Source organism: Lycium barbarum, chromosome 10 (genome assembly GCF_019175385.1).
Source record: "Lycium barbarum isolate Lr01 chromosome 10, ASM1917538v2, whole genome shotgun sequence".
In the NCBI taxonomy this organism is placed as follows: domain Eukaryota; kingdom Viridiplantae; phylum Streptophyta; class Magnoliopsida; order Solanales; family Solanaceae; genus Lycium; species Lycium barbarum.
In genome coordinates, this window is record NC_083346.1 from 50,394,649 (window position 1) to 50,410,444 (window position 15,796).

The 15,796-nt window shown below is 34.1% G+C and overlaps 1 pseudogene; it reads left to right on the top strand.

Annotated features, from left to right (window-relative positions):
* Positions 1 to 6,421: 6,421 nt before the first annotated feature.
* On the top strand, positions 6,422 to 14,122 carry LOC132615459 (serine carboxypeptidase-like 26; annotated as a pseudogene).
* Positions 14,123 to 15,796: the final 1,674 nt, after the last annotated feature.

Sequence of the window (15,796 nt, forward strand, 5' to 3'; positions counted from 1 at the left end):
AACATAAAATCATCATCATCGTAATCCTCATAAAAACATTCTCATCTTTAACATCATAAGAAGCTTTAAGAGTCATAAACTTCTAGCTCTTGGAAACAAGGTGGTTATGGAAACATGTATGGGATCATAACATAAGAATCATGCTATTGAAAGAAAGGGACGAACCTTAACTTACCAGTTCAGCCTTCAATTATCTACACTTATTCATCCGAGCTCGCAAGTCTACATTTAAGAAGATTCACACTATCGTTAGACTCATTGTTGTTTACTTGTACTAAGTTTTCAAATCAAACTATTTTATATCCTGCCGAAAATCGGGCAGCATCTCCCCTGTTTATATGCTTAGCTCGAAATCTCAATTCAGCAACCAACAACAACAACAACAATACCAACATCAATAACATCATTTCCAACACCAATATGTACCATAAAACGGCCACACACGCTGTTTTCCAACTTTCATAACTAACCAACATACTACACAATTATTTAACGACTTTGTCTCCTAGAATAAGCCTTAAATAATACAAAAAGAGAAAGATTCATACCTTTTTCTTGTCCAAACGATAATATCTTCAAGATTCCACCTTGAATCCAAGCCAAATCCAACGCAAGACAATTCTAGAATCATAACCATGCATTATCCGGGCTTGATTAACGCTTCGCCACTTGAAAATCACTCAAACCCTCACTTTTTTTATGACAAAATTTCCCTTAGTGTTGCTGCTCTCAATCTGTTTTTTTTTGGTGAAAAAAATGGGTTTTTTCCCCTTTTATAAGGTTCAAATTCGTGTCGGGGTCACTGTAGCGGTTACTGTAGCACGCGTTTCTGCTTTGTCAGCCGAACTTGTAACGTCCATAATTCTCTACTCCGATCTCCTATTAACGAGCAGTCTGTTGCGTTGGAAACTAGACTCGACGAATTTCATTTTAGGCTTTTGAAACACCTTAAAGCACTTCATTTGCTAAGAGATATCCTTCCCTCAAGTTGAACCAAAAGTTTTACACAAAACTTTACCCATTCTTTCTCCAAAGTCGTACTACTCCATTTCTTCCACTCATTTCCTTATAAAACCTTCCGGTATACCTTCTGTACATCATACTCATTAAATATACTTAATAATGCTTGCTCCTTATATTCCAAAGTGGTTTTACTGAACCATAACTCAACGTACTTATGTTTCAATATGATAAGTGCTTCTTCGAAGATATGGGGTGTAACAATATTTCACTCCGCTTGTGATTCAAGAACACCAAATAATTAAATAAAATTATTGGAGGTTAAATATTAGGTTTTAAACTCGGACCCAATGAAAAGATAAAGAATGATATTCTTTCAAAGTGAGACAGAGGAAATAATTTTGCTTTCTTCCTTATTATTTTGAAAAAGTCAACTCTTCTTTAAAACTTAGGAATTCTCAAAAGGATTAAAGAAAAAAGGATTTTAAAAGAAAGATTCTTTTATTGGAAAGGATTTCAAATAGTCTTAAGTAACTTAAATGGTTTCCAAGAATAAAGCCTCGTTTTGGGGCCAAGCCCACTTTAAAATGGATAAAACAAAGGAGTTTTACTTGAACACAAAGTTTAGGGAAAGGGATTCAATAACAAAGAGTGTGGTTGACCTTCACCTAAAACTAAAAGGACAAAAATGTGATCTTTTCATAACTTATAAACAAAAGAGACAATTTTTGACAAGAGTTATATAATCTCATTGCATATTTCAAATGACATATATTTCATAAACTTATAAGGACAAATTGATTATAACACTTAGGATCAAATTAAGTTGAACTTTACTAAAGGAAAACCTTAAGTGTGTTTTTGGTCCGGAAAGTGAAAAAAATAATCAAGCTTGAAAACTTATTCGTATTTAAAAAATAAAAAAAACTCAATTTGTTTTTAAAAGGAAATGAAATGGATTTTATTGAAACCATTCTTATTATATGCCATGACTTTATATACAAGTTTTAAACTCATTTTAAGTAAATAAACACAAATCACACTTTTGAAACTCAAAGGTCAACCGCATTCTGCGGATTCTTATTATCGGCATGTCTAACACCTTCCCCTAGGAATCACGGGAACCCTTACCAGAACTCTAGTTTAAAAATGATTTACCTCTTATTTGACTAAACCCTTTTAATTTGATTTTCCTAATTTCCCTTAATAAATTAGGTGGCGACTCTAAAAATAAATAAATCCAAAAAGAGCCCACAACTGTGAAGTAACTTTTATACATCGCGTAAAAGTGAATCATAACAATCATTATTATTATGGTGAACTAACGGCAGTTAGGTGTCGAAGTAGTATTCAGAAGCCCAACCCTCGTCTCCGTTTTAAGATAGGATCGGTCGACGATGCTGCTGCATACACATTAGTTCCTGTACTCAATCTAAACTTGCCGCACCTTTTTGTGTGCAGGTTCCGTTCCCAGTTTGAGTGGGCCTTACAACTATCCAGCTCGTTGAGGAGCTGATTGAAGGATTTCGGGGAGCTACAAGATGATTGGTAGTACCGAATTCCCCTTCTACTTTATTTCTCTATCTTTTTCATTCCTAGACAATATTCGGGTTGCACACCCAAACTTGGTCTTATTATCTTAGCAAGTTCTTGTACTAATGACACCAGTCTTGATGGATGTATTTACTTATTCCGTATTTTATGTCTATAAAGCTTTAATGACTTAAAAAGTGGACTTGTATGTTTATTCCGCATTATTCCTTACTTAATTTGCTTTTATTTGGGTCGCGGATGGCTTACTGACTAGGGGGAGTTAGTGCATTCACGGTTCCGTAATTTGGGTCGTGACACCATTTTATTCTTAATGAAATGCTTTCTATCCACACAAATATCTATGATTTATTTTGGACCGCAAATTTCGAAGTCTTCCTTTTATTCTTTAACTTCGTGCGAAGTTAAACACTCTCGCATAGATTGGGACCGAGGGAGTAATATAATGCTGTTTAAAACTCATTATATAACATATTGTACTGTATACTTGAGGAGTCGCTAAACAAATGACTGGTGCTAGTTTTTTTCTTTTTTGGTAATGAAAAGCTAAATTATTGAAATGAAACTAGTCTGTAGTATTATTACAGGTTGGAACTGAATGAATCTGATAATTACAGTTCCATTTTTCACTCCTTGCAAGTTTGAGTAAAATAAAAATGAGAGGCGATTCAGAAAAATGAAATCCCGTCTTTAGGCTTGCCAGATCATTTGCTTACCTGTAGACGTAGCAAACTTTTTGCCGCTTCCCATCTTTATTTAGGAGTATTTGGGAGGTACTGTATATTGCAATCCATTATTTATCAATTCTAGTTAAATCTTATACAATAATTAAAAGGGAAAAAAAGGAAAGTAATAATCTCCCTATCCGTTTTTACTTGTCTTCTATACTAAAAATGGATTCCGCTTTTACTAGAACAGTTTAGAAAACCAAGACAAAATTTAAAAATTTAACACTTAGTTCCTAATTTATCCTTATTATTTACTATAGTCACCTCTCGGTGCATTTTCCAAAACATTACATTTATTATATTCAAAGGATGGATATAGTAAAATTGTCATTTTATTTTTGACTCTTTAATAGGAGTGTCATGTCAATACATAACACATAAAAATGGAAAGAGGGACTAATAAATTAATACGAACATGTTAAACCGATGAAATGATGGTCAACGAGGTCTGCTTTGCTCCTTAATCAAGTAACACCATTTTTTCTTTTTTAAGCTACAACCCATTATATATAACACTAGACGGCCTATGCCCACGGGCCCAATACTTTGGATTATAGTGTATCTATGTATATGCAGTTGTGTTTGGATAATGATAATATATGTATATTTTATATTGATAATAAACATACATAGGTTTATATTGTTTTATGCATATAGATATATATACTATGTTCAAAACACGATTAATATAATATTGTAGTTTGTACTCTATATCTAAAACTTTATTATATTAGTGTTTGCTACGAATACAAAGTCAACAAAAATTTATTAGTATTTTTTAAAAGAGAAGACTTGTTTAAAAAAGAAAACTATTTTCCTCTCTTTGAGATAAAACAAAAACAATATTTAAGCATCAGTTGATACTTTCAATTTTAATTCGATTAATTTAAAGGTCTAAAATACTTTTTATTTTTTATCAAATTTTGATTTGGATAATTCTAATTCAAATTATTAAATTAATTTTACATGTTTAAAACGAAACAAAGTAGAAATTGATTTTCTATTTAAACGAAGAAATACTATTTTTTAAAATATTCTCGGTTTAACTCATTTTACTAGTCATGTTGTCTTTTGCATGGTTTTTTAATGAAACGTCAATTAGAATTATAATTTGACTAGTTCACCTTATTCATTATTTGATCTCCATTTGATTTTTTTTTTTTTACGACATTAATCTCTTTTCACATTTATTAGAGTAAGAATAAAAATGAAAAAGTAATTAAATTTTATCTTATTTTAAAATATAAGTATTTTAAGTATATTTATTTTAGTAAACATAACAAATAAATGACATGGAGTAATAGCAAATACAACAGTTCAATATCTAGATTAGATTTCAGGCTAATATAAAAAAGGAAAGAAAATTGTATGGTTTGACTACTTAACCTTTTGAAGAAAAGCAATAATATGAGCTTCATGTTTTTTGCTATACAATAATTTCATTTGCTCCCACTAATGGGTTGATACGCATGTGGCAATGAATCCATCATTATTGACTTAATAGGATACTTTTGAAATTACATGAATATTGTTTGATTTTTTAATATGGGGTGCCCATTTTTTATTTTTTTTTACATTATTAGTTTGCACTGTTTATATATATATATATATATATATATATATATATATATATATATATATATATATATATATATATACTATGTTCAAAACATGATTAATATAACATTGTAGTTTGTGCTCCGTATCCAAAACTTTATTATATTATTTTGCTATGAATACAAAGTCTACAAAAATTTATTAATACTTTTTAAAAGAGAAGACTTGTTTAAAAGGAAACTATTTTCTTCTCTTTGAGATAAAACAATAGCAATATTTAAGCATTAGTTAATACTTTCAATTTTAATTCGATTAATTTAAAGGTGTAAAACACTTATTATTTTTTATCAAATTTTGATTTGGATAATTCTAATTCAAATTGTTAAATTAATTTTACATGTTTACAACGAAACAAAGTAGAAATTTGATTTTCTATTTAAACGAAGAACTAGTGTTTTTTTTATTTTTGGTAAATATTCTCGGTTTAGCTCATTTTACTTGTCATGTTGTCTTTTGCATGGTTGTTTAAGGAAACGTCAATTCGAATTCGAATTTGACTAATTTACCTTATTCATTATTTAATCTCCATTTGATATTATTTTTTCTTTTACGACATTAATCTCTTTTCACATTTATTAGAATAAGAATAAGAATAAAAATGAAAAAGTAATTAAATTTTATCTTATTTTAAAATATAAGTATTATAAGTATATTTATTTTAGTAAATATAACAAATAAATAGCGTGGCGGAATAGCAAATGCAACAGTTTAATAACTAAATTAGATCTCAGACTAATATAAAAAAAATGATTTGGCTACTTAACCTTTTAAAGAAAAGTAATAATGTGGGGTCTATGTTTTTTGCTGCACAATAATTTCATTTGCTCCCACTAATGAGTTGATACGCATGTGGCAATGAATCCATCATTATTGATTTAATGGGATACTTTAGAAATTACATGAATATTGTTTGATTTTTTAATATGGGATGCACTTTTTTTTTTTTACATTGTTTGTTTTTTTAATATGAAATTCACTTTTTTTTTTATATTGCTTGATTTTGTTAATATGAGGTCTACTTTTTTTTTATATGGACGATTGGTGTTTAGTATGGGGCCCACTTTTTTTTTTTTTTTTTTTTTTTTATGGACGACGAACGAATTTTTATGGACGACGGACCACGAAACCGGCTCTTGTATAAAGTAGTAAAATGCTCGTGATTTGAACCATCCAGTGAATAGTGACCATCGTTCTCAATCTTTTATAGAATTTTACCTCCGTCCCTATTTAAGTTTTTTATTTTAATATTTTTAGTTTGTCTTAAAAAGAGTATCTCTTTCTATATTTAGTAAATTGATAATTTAAACACCATACATGACAAGTTTAGAACTACAAGATTCAATAAACATTTAGTACATTATACACATGTTTAATTTAAAACCACAAGATTCAAAAATCTCTTTTAATTCCTTAAATTTCGTGTTCAATCAAATTAAGACACTTAAATTAGAACAGAGAGTAATATATAAATGAAGGAAATAATAAATTAATGAGAACATGTTAAACTGGTAGAAATGATGGTCAAGGAGGTTTACTTTGCTCCTTAATCAAGTAACACCATTTTTTTCTTTTTTGAGCTACCGTTCATTATATAACAAATGCACCCAGTGATCATCTTTCTCAATCTTTTATAGAATAGTAGTATATAGTTGGGAGAAGACTTCTTAGGTCCTATTCTAAAATTGAAACCAAATAATTACATCTATCTCATCCTGTATATGTATTGAAGACTCCAAGCAAAGTTTAGATTGACTTAGATGAACATGAGAGACAAGATGTATCACATTTCTTACTCTCTCAATCATATTTTGGGCTTTGCTACATTATGGCTTGCCTTTGTTGCTGTCACAGTGGTTGCCACCACCAGAGTTCTGAAACAACAAGAGAAAGATAGGATAGTAAAGCTTCCTGGAGAGTCGGAAAATGTCACCTTCTTTCAATACTCTGGCTACATCACGGTTAACGCGACAGCGGGCTGGGCCTTATTCTATTGGTTAATTGAAAGCCCATCTATGAAGAAGCCCAACTCAAACCCTCTTGTTTTGTGGCTCAATGGTGGGCCTGGTTGTTCGTCCATTGCATATGGAGCCTCTGAACAGATTGGCCCTTTTCGGGTAAGTACTGATGGCAAGACACTCAACGTTGAGTCCATATGCTTGGAACTTGGGTAAGCTTGTTTCTTTATGTGCCAACAACTCTCTTTCAGTAGAAAATAAGGGAGTCATATGTATAATTTTAATCTAACTAAACAGTGTAATTTTTCGATGAAGGTGTAAAAGAGAAACTTTTCCAACCAAAAAACAGAAATGAAGAAAAATAAATTTCACTTTACAAGCGTAAGTTGAATTATTGACAAGAGGGGATTTATCATTGAGTTGAAGTTACGAGTTCAGCAGAATCTAGTAGATTCTGCCTATATACTGTATTTGTGTTAACAAATTCGCTTAATATGCATAAATAATCTATTCAAACCCATTAATAAAAAAATAGTTATAATCCAAAATTCATAAACTTAAAATCTTGAATCCGCCTCTGACACTTATTAACCTTGTTTAGAATTGGTGCGACTATCTCAAACATGTTAGGCAAAGGTGGATGCAATATGTGTTCCATAAGCGTTCCACTAAATTCAACATTTTTGACTCGTAACTTAAATAAATACTCCTATGTACTAAAATAATTTTCGATAAATTGGGTGATACGATACCCATTTTTGAAGGAATCTTCATAATCTAGTGCTAATTAATTAGGTGAAATTGTGTGTATGCAGAGGCCAACTTACTATTCCTTGATTCTCCAGCTGGGGTTGGCTTCTCCTATTCAAACACTTCATCTGATATGATCACAGGAGATCAGAGAACAGGTCACATTCCCACCACATACTTTCAAGTGTTGACTAACTTTTGTTTGCATTATTAAAATCTTATTGGAATTTATACTTTGTGGGAAAAAAATGCAGCTAGAGATGCCTACACTTTTCTAAAAAGATGGTATGAAAGGTTTCCACAATACAAGCAAAGGCCATTTTACATTGCAGGAGAAAGTTATGCTGGTATTCTTTACTTTCACAATATCTTATTATTTATGAGGCTAATTTATTTATTTTAAAATAGACTTAGACTATAATTGCCTGGTATTGAATGTTATTTCCTTGTTCCTTGAAATTAATGTCTCATCCTAAACCATTTTACTCGATCGGCTAATTTTCCTTTAATATTTTGAACTTCCTAATGTATTTGTAGGCCACTATATCCCGAACCATCAAGAATCATTTTCAGAGGCAACAAGAGTGTCAAAAATCCAGTAATAAATTTCAAAGGGTTCCTGGTTTTTTTTGTTTTTTTTAAAGGGTTCCTGGTAAATGACGCACTCATCTTGTTTTTCTTCATCTTTTCAGAAAAAAACAACATTTAACTCGCACACGTGGCTTTTATCTTATAAGTATTTGGTTAGGCATAGAATGAATCTTTTTTTTTTTTTTTGCACGGATTACCCTTCAAAGGCGCTGGTCTTTAATTTTTTTCCCCTCAAATTGCTGGTCTTTCCTTTTTGTCCTTGGCTTAAAAAGTGGTTGAAAATACCCCGAGGTTCTGGGTTCCAACCACACCCAGTAAAAAAAAAAAGAAATTCTCAAGGCAAGGCTTCGTGAAAAGCCTGCCTTATAAGGTAGAATTTGCCTTAAAATTCTGCCTTAGGCAAAAAAAAAATATATATTTACTCTGCTGAAATTCTACGAAAGTTATGTCTTAAGGCCTAACTTTTGCCCGAATAGGCCTAATATTGCAACAAAACTTGCCTTGCAATTGATTTTTTTACTGAGCGGGGATTCGAACCCAGAACCTCGGAGTATTTTAGGCGAAAGGCAAAAATTAAAAACCTCCCCAAATAAGGGAAATCGTGCAAATTGCCCAATCTTTTTTCGAGACTTTGAAAATTTCCCTCATTCAGCGAAATATAATAAGTTTAGTTAATTAATTTATCTAACGAGGGGATGTTAGTCACAAAATGATAGAGTTAGTCTTCGATTAGTAATTAAAAATTATTTCTCTGAATTTTAAAGTTTTTTTATTCTAATACAAATTTGTTTGTCATATTCTTACGAATAATAAGTACTTCCTCTGTCCTAATTTATGTGATACACTTTCCTTTTTAGTCTTTCCCAAAAAGAATGATACATTTCCTTATTCGACAATAATTTAACTTTAAACTTTACCTTTTACGCTTAACGAGATGATCTATAACCACATAAATATCTTTGGCTTATTTTAGACTACAAGATTCAAAAGTATTCCTTTATTTCTTAAACTCCGTGCCCAATCAAACTATATTACATAAATTGAGACGGAGGAAGTAACATTTTTTTTTGGGTAACAATATGTAACATTACTAGATTTACATACAATATTGTTAAAAGCAAGATTGGGACGAGAATTTAGAGAGAAGAATAATAGGAGAATTTTTTCTACTTTGTATTCATCATAATGACCTCCTTATATAGAGGCAAGTTGCCTCCTTGAATCCTGAATCCTAATCATAGTTTAATAAGGCAACCCTATTCTAATATAACTATAATTCCTATATTACAATATTTACAATAGTACCATAAATAAACTATTATATATACTCTCAATACCCCCCCCCCCCCCCTTAAGTTGGAGCATGAGGGTCTCGAATGCTAGTTTGCCAAGTAAATATTCGTGCTGCAGTTTTCCCAAAGCTTTTGTAAACACATCTGTCAATTGTTTGTTGGTTGACACATGACTGGCGAATATTATACTGAATTTGATTGCATCCCGAACAAAGTGACAATCCACTTCTATGTGTTTAGTCCGTTCATGAAACACCAGATTTCATGCAATATACAAAGTTGCTTGACTGTCACAATACATTTTAACCGAAGACTTGTGTTCAACGCCCAAACTATGCAAAATTTCCTTTAACTATTTCAATTCACAAACGGTCATTCCCATAGATCGGTACTTAGCCTCCACTGATGAGGGGGAGACAATATGCTGCTTCTTGGTTTTCCATGACACGGGTGAATTCTCGAGGGAAGATAAACCAAAATGTAAGTGATTTTTGAGTCAACGGACATCCTGACCAGTACGAATCACACCATCCATACAACTGGAGATCACAATCTTTTCTCATTACTATGCCTTGTCATAGGTTCTTCTTGAAGTAACGCACCACACGGATAGCCGCATTCCAGTGTGCTTCCTTCGGTTGCTGCATGAATTGGGATAGAACATGCACACAATATGACTACTCGGGTCGCATAAAACTGAGGTATATCAATCGATCGACCAACTGCTGGTATGGTTCTAGATCACCCAAATTGGCTCCTCCGGCCAACGCCAAACCATGATTCTATTCCATGGGAGTATTAATTGTTTAGATCCCAATAATTCGGCCTCAGAGATTATATTCAGGGCATATTTCCATTAACAGAGAAATAACCCGGTTGGTCCGTGTGCTACTTCAACTCCCAGAAAATACTTCAGAGGGCCCAAATCCTTCATGTGAAAATAGGTGCGGAGATAGTCTTTGAATCTGTTATATCCCGTATTTTTGAACGTCGGATTATTTGTAAGCTGAGGTGGGGCCCACACGTCAAGATTTTTTTTTTTGGAACATGTGACAAGCTATATGAATCACATATGTAAAGTTAAACACAACTCATGAAGGACCCTTGGGCCAAATCAAAGTGGAAGCCCTCCAAACGAATATTTTTAAGAAAACGTTTCCGGGTGACCTAACTTGGAGGGGCAAAAACGGTATTATAAGTTTGGAATTTGGAAAAATACCAAGAGATAGAAGTTATAGATAATTGAATTAGCTTTCCAACCATAGGTCGTGGGTTCCTAGGTGAAGTCGGTACAAGGAGATATGGACGTTTTACGGTCGAAAGATCAGTGGGCTATGCCCAACTCGGGACCAACCGGTTTGGCCCAAGAAAAATGAAAAGAAAAAAAAAATGAGGCCCATGTTTAAGAGGGTGGCCGGCCAAATCCATGGCCCAAACCCACAAAAAAATTAATGAATTTTCCATGTGTTAAAATAGATGAAAGGGGCCATATATTATCACTTATCCATTAGAATTTTCAAGAAACACAAAAGATGAAGAACAAAAACAAAGGGCCATTTCGGCCAAGACCCATGGAAATTGAGTACCTTAAATCTTGTTCCAAAAATTGTTTTCTTGTAGTATTCCTACCAATTCAAGTACCCTCTACAACGTGGTATGATTATTTCGGAAGATGGTTCATCCGTTTCATCGTTTCCGCACTTTGGTTAAGTGAAGAAGATTGGAGAAAAAGGTAAGAATTCATTCTATGTTATTATGTTATGAAGGTTTGTTTGTGTTGTAGTATGTAGAAATGAGTAAAAAGTATGGAAATATGGAAGTTTGCAAAGTGGGTATGTAAGTTGGCATGTAGCCGTGTGTGTATGTATGTTATATACGTATGGTGAGTTAAATTTATGTTGTATTCTAGTTGTGAGTATGATGGAATTCATATTGAGAATGAAAGTAGAATGAATTTGGTTGAAGTTGGAAATATAGGTATTGGCCGTGTGGTATATGGAGATTAGAATGGGAATGAATTAATTTTGTTTAATATGTTGGTTGTGTTGTTGTGATCCTTATAATGTAAAGGAAGGTAATATGATTTAAGTTGGCATTGAAATGGAATGTAAAAGGTTATGTCATTCTAATATGATTTTATGATATTGTGGAAATGAAGTCGTAAGGTGTAAAGTATGATGATTGTTGATGAAGTTGGAAGATAGAAACATGTTATGAAAATGTTTGTTAAAGATTAGAAGTTTTGGTGGAATTATGACTTTGGTGGAAAGCTTGTATATTGTGTATATGTTGTGAATATTTTGTGGAATTGATATGAAATGCTTCCAAATTATATTGTGATGATCTTGATTAATGATGAATGTGAAACCCTTGAGATTTGTTTGGAAATTTGAAGTTGAAATGGAAGTATCGCACTATGTTAGAAAGGGAACTAGTTGTGCCATATTGTGTCTTGTAGTTATTGTTGTTGTTGTTAGTGTTGTTATTGGGTTGTTGTTGATTGTTTTGGCCGAGTTGAATTCTCGGGGATGCTATATGTATAGGGGAAATGCTGCCCAAATTTCTGTAGAAAAGTGTTGATTTGATATTTAAGTCCTAAAGTCTTAGGGTTAACATTTGGTAAATGTGACCATTTGTAGATTTTGGACGAAACGGGAAGTGAACTTGGAAAGGCGTAAAAAGCATAAAAGGTATGTAAAGCTATCCCAATTCTTCTTTTGGCATGTCCTAGATGTACTAGGATCGGATTCGAGCCTCGGGAAATATTCTGTCTTTCGGAATCCGCGTTTCAAATTGTCCCTTTTTCATTCACTGGAATTGAACCCTATAAGTATGCTTTGTTAAAGAATTGTGTAAACTTCCGCAAATTGTCTAGAAAGTTATGAAATGTCCCTAGGACCTCCGTAGGTGACCCCATAAGCTTAATATACGTAATTTGAGCCCACCGCTTCGGTTGTCCCGAGGTGGGCCCACTATTTCCGACTTTACCCTTTTTGTGTTATAACTTAATTTCAAGCGGTTCTAAAGGAAACGCCTTAACTACTCTTCTAACTACCAATGATATTTATTCTAAATACTTTATTGAATCTCTGTAAAGGTATGATATTTTGTGTCTCATTTAGTCTCCCACTATTCCCGCTTTGCCTTTTAGTGTACTATTGCCTTATTTTCGAACAATATAAAATGAAACGTTTTAACTATCCTTTTAACTACTAAGGAAAATTGTTTTAATGATTCCCTCGAGTCTGGTAAACTATTTTGGAATATGAAAATGATCCCTGAAGGATTATTCTTCCGTAACTCATTATGACATACGACATACACTTACTATGATTCTGTCCGATTTCATTGGTTTGATTTGTCATCCGATATGCCTCATTGAGTCTCTGGAAATATATGGTATTTTTATTGCATTTAGTTTCTCACTACTGCATTCGTGGATGCCTCAATGTTTCCCCCACTAAGCCCGGGCCAGGATATGTTGTCAAGCGTATTCCACTGCATTGTTCGCCGTGCCTCGATGTGAGGGGGAAGGTATATATGTACATGGGTTGTGGAGTATGCTGTGCCATGTACACACATTCTGATATGATATGATCTGATATGGCCATCTGATATGATATGTTATGTTACGGGGTTATCCCCTATTCTGCTCCATATGTGTGGTGGCACCAGCGTCGGGGGGTGGCCACGTTCTGTTTGCCGAGTCCTTTGGCAGGGGTCGGATATGATATGGTATATGTTTCTGTACACACTCCTCATGTTTTGAAAATATGCATTTGATACTTCGAATGTTACACTCACTTCTCTGTAAGTTCTGTTTCGGTTATGATCTTGTTCCGTAATGGGACCAGGTACGACATATGTTTTCAGCGAATACTATTTATGCTATATGATCAACATTTTGCTAATCTGGATATTCAGTTCATTTTCTGTATCTTCTGCTTCGATTATGACTTTGTTTACTACGTTCCGTGCTTTACATACTCAGTACATATTTCGTACTGACCCCCTTCCTTCGGGGGCTGCGTTTTCATGCCGCGCAGGTACAGACGACAGATTTGCTGACCCGCCTGCCTAGGACATCTATTCTGCCATTTTGGGAGTGCTCTTTTGTCCAGAGCCTATATGTTGGTACAGTCTGCTGCTATTGTATATATGTATGCTATTCAGGGGTATGACGGGGCCCTGTCCCGTCTTATGATTCTGTTATAATCTGTAGAGGTCTGTAGACATACTTGTGTGGGTTTTGTATATGTTTTGGGATGATATGATCTGTGACAGCCTTATCGGCTCCCATGTACTATGTCGGTTCATTTATGATGATTACTAACGCCAATTGACTTTTACATTTAAAAATATTCTGCTGATATGCTAGTCTGGGTTATTGGGTACGTTTGGGTGTCCAGCACGGACACTAGTCGCGGCCTACGGAGTTGGGTCGTTACAAAAGTGGTATCAGAGCGGTTCGTCCTCGGAGTGTCTACAGACCGTGTCTAGTAGAGTCTTGTTTATCGGTGTGTTGTGCACCACATCTATAAACAGGAGGCTACAAGACATTTAGGGTGTTACCTTTCTTTGAATCTTAGATCGTGCGATAGAGCCAGCTGTAGGAAATGAATTCCTTTTTTTTACTAACCTCTGATTTCAGCTGGAGAACGGTATCGACGTAAGACAATGACTGATGATATTGGAAGCTACACAGTACACAGGTAAGTAATGGTATGAAAGATGTATGCTGGGTAAGGTGTTTGAAATACGATTGAAACATGAAGCTGAAGATTGGAAAGAAAAAAATAAACAGGAAAGTGTAGTAGGTGCAGTTTGAGTTGGGCATGTGAGGTAAGCCTCGACATCTTTATACTTTTATTTGAAATTGTTAGCCCCGTGTGGCTATGATGCGATATGATATGATATGTATATACGTATATGTGTTGGCCCTGTGAGGCATGGTTGGTATTTCCTGTGTACAGGTTTTGGGATAGTAAGAAATACAGAGGAACCTCTGCCCAAATCTTTCTAGGAATATGAAGAGGAAAATGAGATATAAATTCTTAACATGTCTTGAGGGTCGATACCGATAGGGCAAACCTACTGTGTTGGATTAAAGTTTAAGAGATACCCTCCATGTCATTTGTAAGAAGCATTACCCTTATTTGGAAAATTTTATCTCGAGAAAGTATATATGAGTATCAAATTCGGAATTTATTTAAATGGACTAGAAATATGTTCCAACCCCCTTTTGCTTTAGCACAGCCCATGTGAAGGGAGAAATATGTGGAAGGGCAAAAATGTCCAACGATCAAGTTTCCTCTAATTGAAAGGATACAAAGTGTATGACAAGCAGTCGGGAATTGAGTGGTTCGCTCACGACTCAAATATATATAATATATATACATGGAGGTAAATATTGAAGACGACATAGTCAGAAAAATAAAAGAATTCTCGCTTGGTCGGGGTGGGACCCGCTACGAGAACGTTCTGAAAAGCTGTCAAGACCCCGACTTGTCTTAAATTGCGTGACAGAGGACGTGCGGGGCAATTGGTGTACTTATACCGGCCTTAACGTGCTTAAATGCATTAAAGTTGTAAGGTTAAGCGTGTCAGGGCCAGAGCAATTCTGGGATGGGTGACCCCCTGGGAAATGTACAAATATTTTCGCAAACATAGATATAAGAGACGAATAGGAAATTCGGGGTAACCTAAAGGGAATTAGGATATGTGGAAAGGTAAGAAACTTTATAGGGGTCACACGAGCTGAGACGGATTAGATTGCTAAAAGGGAAGAAAAAGCAGCGCAGCTCTGAAATTAGAGTAAATTTGAACGAGTGATTGAAGATGTATTGTAAAAAAAATGGCAGTGATATATATATACGTATGTGTAGCCCCCCCCCCCCCCCCCCCCCCCCAATTTATGATATGTCGATTGATTGGTGAACCCTAATAGCCAGTGTTGTAATATATGGAAAACATTAACTGGACAGAATTTACGAGAAAAGGGGAAAGGTATTGTATTGATGTTACGAAGTAGACTGATATTTATTTTGCTACCGGTTGAGATTGGAAGATTCTAATACAACGATGTTTGGAAAGAAAAGAGAATAATTGAGTGGAAGGTAATGAGATCAAAATGTCAAAAAAAAAGTGAACCGTAAGAAACGTAATTAAGCGGAGCCTCTAAAAGAGTCGACGGGCAAAGCACGAAGTTAATTGCGAAAGAGAACTAAAATGAAATAGCGCAGGGCAAAGGAAAAGTTATGGCATGAAATGATGAATCATGTGAATATCGAATTATTTGATTATCGAGAAAATAGAACGACAGATAAAGAATGGGTATGAAGGAAGAAGGTGA